Below are 6,490 nucleotides of genomic sequence, written 5' to 3'. Positions count from 1 at the left end.
GATGTGCGTGTGCACAAAGCAGTGAAAAAATGGAGTTTGGCACACACGTCCCAGATGAGGTTAAACAAGGTGACACTCTGCTTTCAGATCTACTAAAAACTACTATCCTTTTCACAGTCTATTTAGTGCTATGTGTTTCGCGTTTTTTTGTTGTTTTTGTCAGTGATTTTGCTGTTTAAATGGCTCTGCAGCCTCGTGGCCAGTGTTGTGTAGCATTCCTAAACCCAAGGTGTCTATGAGGTGTCTTGCAGAGAAATTACATGTGTTAGGAAAGCTTCATTCAGACACGTTGCAATGTTCTTGACTGTGAGTTCAATGTTAATGAGTCAACAACTTGTATTCAATGAGACGGCTCTACACAGAAACACACATAAAACAAAACTGCATATTGGTCAGCTGGTGAAAATGTTGTGGCCAGGGGCTCCTAGGAATCTAACCTTGTATTCCCCCAGAGGCAATAATTCAGTATTCGCTAATTCAGTGTTTGCTGCAACTTTGTAAAACCCAACTACTGTGAATAACAAGAAATGACTGTATCATCAAAATTGCTTATTTCAGCCCAGGACCAGATGGTTTCACTGGCAAATGTTATCAAACATTGAAAGAAAAGTTAACACCCATCCTTCTGAAACTCTTTCAGAAAATCAAAGAAGAGGGATCACTCCCAGATTCATTCTATGATTCTATCATTCTATCATTATCCTGATACCTAAACCAGAAAAAAAAAAAAAAAAAAACACTACTAGACAGGAAGACTACAGGCCAACATCCTGATGAATACAGATGCAAAAATTCTCAACACAATACTAGCATACCAAACTCAGCAGCACATTAAAAGGATCATTTGCCGTGATCAAATGAAATTTATCCCTGGTATACAAGGATGGTTCAACATATGCAAATCAATCAATGTGATGCCATATTAATGGAATGAAAGAAAAGAATCATAGGATTATCTCAAAAGATGCAAAAAAAAAAAAAAACAGGTGACAAAATTCAAACATCCATTTATCCATTCATGATAAAAAATACTCTTCAGAAATTAGGCACTAAAGGAACACATCTCAACATAATAAAGGCCATATATGACAAGCCCGCAGCCAACATCATACTCAATGGTGAAAGGACAAAAGCTTTTCCTCTAAGATCAGGAATAAGACAAGGATGTCCGCTCTCACCACTCCTATTCAACATAGTACTGGAAGTCTTAGGTACAGCGATCAGGCAAGAAAAAAGAAATAAAAAGTATCAGAAAAGAAGAAGTGAAACTGTCTCTATTTCAGACATGATTTTACACATAGAAACTTCTAAGGACTCAGCCAAAAAAACTGTTAGATCTAATCAATGAATTCAGTAAAATTGCAGGATACAAAATTAACATACACAAATAAGTAAAATTTTTGTACATTAGTAATGAAATTTTTGAAAAAGAAATAAAGAAATCAACCCCATTTATAAGAGTATAAAAAGCAATAAGTAGGAATAAATTTAACTAAGAAGGTGAAAGAGCTGTATGCTGAAAACTACAAGGCATTGATGAAAGAAATCAAAGAAGACAAAATAAATGGAAAGATATCTGGTGTTCAGGGATTGAAAGAATTAATATTATTAAGATGTCAATACTACTGAAAGCCATCTATAGATTCAATGCAATCTCTATCAAGATTCCAATGGCATTTTTTACAGAAGTAGAAAAATACTCCTAAAACTTATATAGAACTTTAAAAAACCCCAAATAGCCAAAGAAATCCCAAGAAAGAAGAACAAATCAGGAGGCAACACACTTCATGATTTTAAGCTATCCTATAAAGCTATAGTCATCAAAACAGTATGGCACTGGCATAAAAACAGACAAATAGATCAATGGAACAGTACTGAGAGCCCAGAAATAAATTTAAACATAGACAGTGAACTAATATTTTTAAAGGGAACCAGGAACACTCAATGAAGAAAAGAGAGTTTCTTCCTTAATAAATAGTGGTGGGATAATTGGATATTCACATGTAAAACAATGAAACTGGACCCATTATCTTGCAACGTGCACAAAAATTAACTCAAAATGGATTAAAGACTTACTGTAAGGGGTGCCTGGGTGGCTCAGTCGGTTGAGCATCCAACTTCGGCTCAGGTCATGATCTCATGGTTCATGAGTTCAAGCCCCACATCGGGCTCTGTGCTGACTGCTGGGAGCCTGGAGTCTGATTCGGATTCTGTGTCTTCCTCCCTGTCTGCCACTCCCTCACTTGCACTCTGTCTCTCTCTCCAAAATAAATAAACATTTAAAAAAAAAGACAATGTAAAACATGAAACTGTGAAACTCCAAGAAGAAAACATGGGAATAAAATTCCTTGATATGGATCTTGGGAATGATTTTTTGGACATGACACCTAAAACACAAGCAACAAGATCAAAAATAAACAAGTGAGACTACATTAAACTAAAAAGTTTCTACACAGCAAAAGGAACCATTAACAAAGTTAAAGGACAACTTAGCTTACAGAATGGGAAAAAAATACTGTATAGCTGATAATGGATTAGTATCCAAAACATATAAAGAACACATACAACTCAATAACACACACACACACACACACACACACACACAAAATTCAATTTAAAAATGGCAAAAGACCTGTTTCTCCAAACAAGATATACAAAAAACCAACAGGTACTTGGAAAGATGCTCAGCATCACTAGTTATTAGGGAAATATAAATTAAAGCCACAATGAAATATCTGCTGAAATGATTGTCATCAAAAAGACAAGACATACCAGATGCTGGCATGGATATGGAGAAAAGGAAACCTTTGTGCACTGTTGGTGGAACTATAAGTTGGTACAGCCACCATGAAAAACAGTATGAAGCATCCTCAAAAAATGAAAAATGAAACTACCATATAACCCAGCAATTCCACTTCTAGGAATATATCCAAAGGCAACAGAAACATAACTCAAAGAATATCTGCACCCACATGTTCATAGCAACATTATTTATAATAGCCAAGACATAAAAATAATCTAAGTGTCCACTGATGGATAAATGCATAAAGAAGTTGTGATACACACACACACACACACACACACACACACACACACTGGGATATAGTTCAGCCATAAAAAAAAAAAACAACAAGGAAATCCTACCATTTGCAACCACATGGATGGATCTCAAAGGCATGAGGCTAAGTGAAATAAGTCAGACAAAGACAAATACTGTATGATCTCACTTGTATATGGAATCTAAAACAAAACAAAACAAAACACCAAAAACAAACTCATAGAAAAAGAGCTCAGACTTGTGGTTAGCAGAGGGGGTGCAGAATTGGGGAAAAGTGGTCAAAAGGTCTAACCTTCCAGTTATAAGGACAAGGGACAGAATGGACAACTTGACTAGAGCTACCACGGCTCCATGGTATATAGCCTGGTGGTTAAGAGATCAAATCCTAAGAGTTCTCATCAAAAGGAGAAAAAAATGTTTCCTTTATCCTTTTCTTTTTACTGTGTCTGTGTGACAAGATGGGTGTACATATTATGGTAGTCAGTTCACAATACATGTAAATCAAACCAAAAAAGAATTGCTTACTTTGTATTCTCCCTCTTAGATGAATCTAACCAAACCTGATAACACTGCAGTGGTCCTGCGGTTAAATCACATCCATTTTAGGGACAGCTGGGTGGCTCAGTCAGTTAAGCATCTGATTCTTGGTTTCAACTCAGGTCATGATCTCATGGTTCATGCGTGGGCTTGAGTTCTGCACTGTCAGTGCAGAGCCTGCTTGGGATTCTATCTCCCTCTCTCTGCCTCTCTCCTGCATGTGTTCTCTCTCTCAGAATAAATACACTTTGAAAAAAATCACATCCATTTTAGAGAAAAGGTATTCTTCTAGCCTCCTCTCTAGCACCTGAGATTATACAGACTTTTTAAAAAATCTTTTGATCTGGCCCACAACTGCACCTCTCTAAAGCAACTTTCCCTCCACATGTGTGGCATTCTGATGTCAATACATGAGACCACTTGAGGGCAGAGGGGCCCTGCCTGGAGCTGTTGACAAGTTTGGCTGGGCCCACAGCCCTGAGGATGGAGAAAAATCAATATCTTGGCCTGCCTATAACTCTGCTCTGACATAAGACAGATTGAAGTGAGCTATCATAAGGAATATGTGAATGCATTCTTCTAGAGTCTTGCTGGCCTGCAGATTCCAAAGATGCCCTGCAGGCCTTTGAAGAAGATGGGGAATCCCTCTCCGACCTCAGCCAGCATCCCCAGCAGGCACAGCTGCTGTGCCTGATCCCCTGCACAATGAAAAAGTGTGATCGCCTGTCCAGGAAAAAGGTATAGTGCGAGGTGCAAGAATATAAACTGTTTTCCTTTCTTCCATGATCTCTCTCCCAACTTGTCATGGTATTTTTTAAATTGCTATTTAATACTGCACTTAAAAAATTAAGCTATAACATGAATTTTCTTGCTCATCTTTATACTGTGCATTGACAGTTTTAAATGGAAATATAAGCGCTTTGAACTCTTATGCAGAAACCATTGAAATTACACAATCTGTATTTCCTAGCTTATTCATTTGGGTTTCGTTCTTACCAGAACAGTGAAAACCCTGCGCCAAACTAACACTAACTGAATTGTTTTCATTTCACTTCTCACACATTCTACCAACACTCTGTACCTTCAGCTTACTGACAAGTAAGGAAAACCGGGAAGGAAAAGGAGCGGTGGGTTGCTCGGGTTTTCTTTTTCTTTCTGTGTCATGTTGTCAGAGGGAGTGGTTGACTAACAGAGAAAAGCTATGATGAGGTTCCCTGGCCATTTGTGTGACTTGGAACACCATCCACCCCTTTCTGCATTCAATGAGACTTCTCATTCAAATGAAAGCGTGGCCCTTAGGCTCATCCGTGTTCCTACTCACCTGTCACAGGTGCAACATGCTTGCTGGTACCCACCTTGTGTCCTGCTGAACTCCCTCCCACACCATGGGTCCACGGGAGGTTTGTGTTCATGGGGCATCCCCAGTGCTATATGCAAAAGCAGTGGTGGCTCAGTCGGTTAAGTGTCTGAATCTTGATTTCGGCTCGGGTCATGATCTCACAGTTCATGAGTTCAAGCCCCATGTTGGGCTCTGTGCACTGACAGTGTGGAGCCTGCTTGGGATTCTTTCTCTCCCTCTCTCTCTGCCCCTCCCCCACTCATGTGCACATGCACACATGCTCTTTCTCTCTCTCTCAGAATAAATAAATAAACTTTAAAAAGAAAAAAAGCAGTAGCAAGGAACAGCAGACACATATTATGTGTATCTTCTCCTCTCACATATATGTTGCACTGTCTCAACAGACGTTACGTACAAAGTGCAGGTTCAAAGGTAAAACTACTAGGAATTTCAAGATGGTGACAACAGAGCACTATAGTGAGCACGGGGCCCTTCTAAGCACGGGACCCCGTGCAACAGTACAGGTCACAGACCCACGATGCACCCCTAGCACCCAGCCTGGTGTGAGCCATACCCCTGGATCCCATGTGTGGCTTCTAGAGTAATATATGGAAAGCATGCACTACCCAGACAAGGAAGTCTTGAAAATAAGGACTCATTTCCTGGAGAATAATGAACCCTTGAAATAGTGAATGTGGTTGTTCATCTGGGATGGGTGCTGATTATCAAATCAGGGGTCTTAACTTATAGTTCATTGGGCAAATTGTGAGCAGTTACTTTAAGAGGCTCTGAGATGATCTCCTCTATAAAAAAAAAAAGAAAAAAAAAGAAAAGAGAAAGAAAAAACTGAAAGAAAATCTGAGGTCTGGGTCTGGGTGAGGAACCACACAGATGAGTTCAGCTCTGGAAATACTTTAGAAAGAGATGAGCACGCTCCTGGACGGGAAGAACGAATATTGTTAAAATGTCAACACTACCCAAAGCAATTGACACATTCAATGCAATCCCTATCAAAATAACCGCAGCATTCTTCACAGAGCTAGAACAAACAATCCTAAAATTTGTATGGAACCAGAGAATATACCAAATAGACAAAGCAATCCTGAAAAAGAAAACCAAAGCTGGAGGCATCACCATTCCAGACTTCAAGCTGTATTACAAAGCTGTAACCATCAAGACAATATGGAACTGGCACAAAAACAGACACTCAGATCAATGGAACAGAATAGAGAACCCAGAAATGGACCCACAAACATATGGCCAACTTATCTTTGACAAAGCAGGAAAGACTATCCAATGGAAAAAAGACAGTCTCTTCAGCAAGTGGTGCTGGGAAAACTGGACAGCGACATATACAGAAGAATGAACCTGGACCACTTTCTTACACCATACACAAAAATAAACTCAAAATGGATGAAAGACCTAAACATAAGACAAGAAGTCATCAAAATCCTAGAGGAGAAAACAGGCAACAACCTTTTCGAACTCAGCCACAGCAGCTTGACAAGTCTCTGGAGGCAAGGGAAATAAAAGCAAAAATGAATTATTGGGACCTC

The sequence above is a fragment of the Panthera pardus genome, unplaced genomic scaffold (genome assembly GCF_024362965.1).
Source record: "Panthera pardus isolate Hobbes unplaced genomic scaffold, ASM2436296v1 HiC_scaffold_1, whole genome shotgun sequence".
Taxonomy (NCBI): Eukaryota; Metazoa; Chordata; class Mammalia; order Carnivora; family Felidae; genus Panthera; species Panthera pardus.
This window is presented reverse-complemented; position numbering follows the sequence as displayed.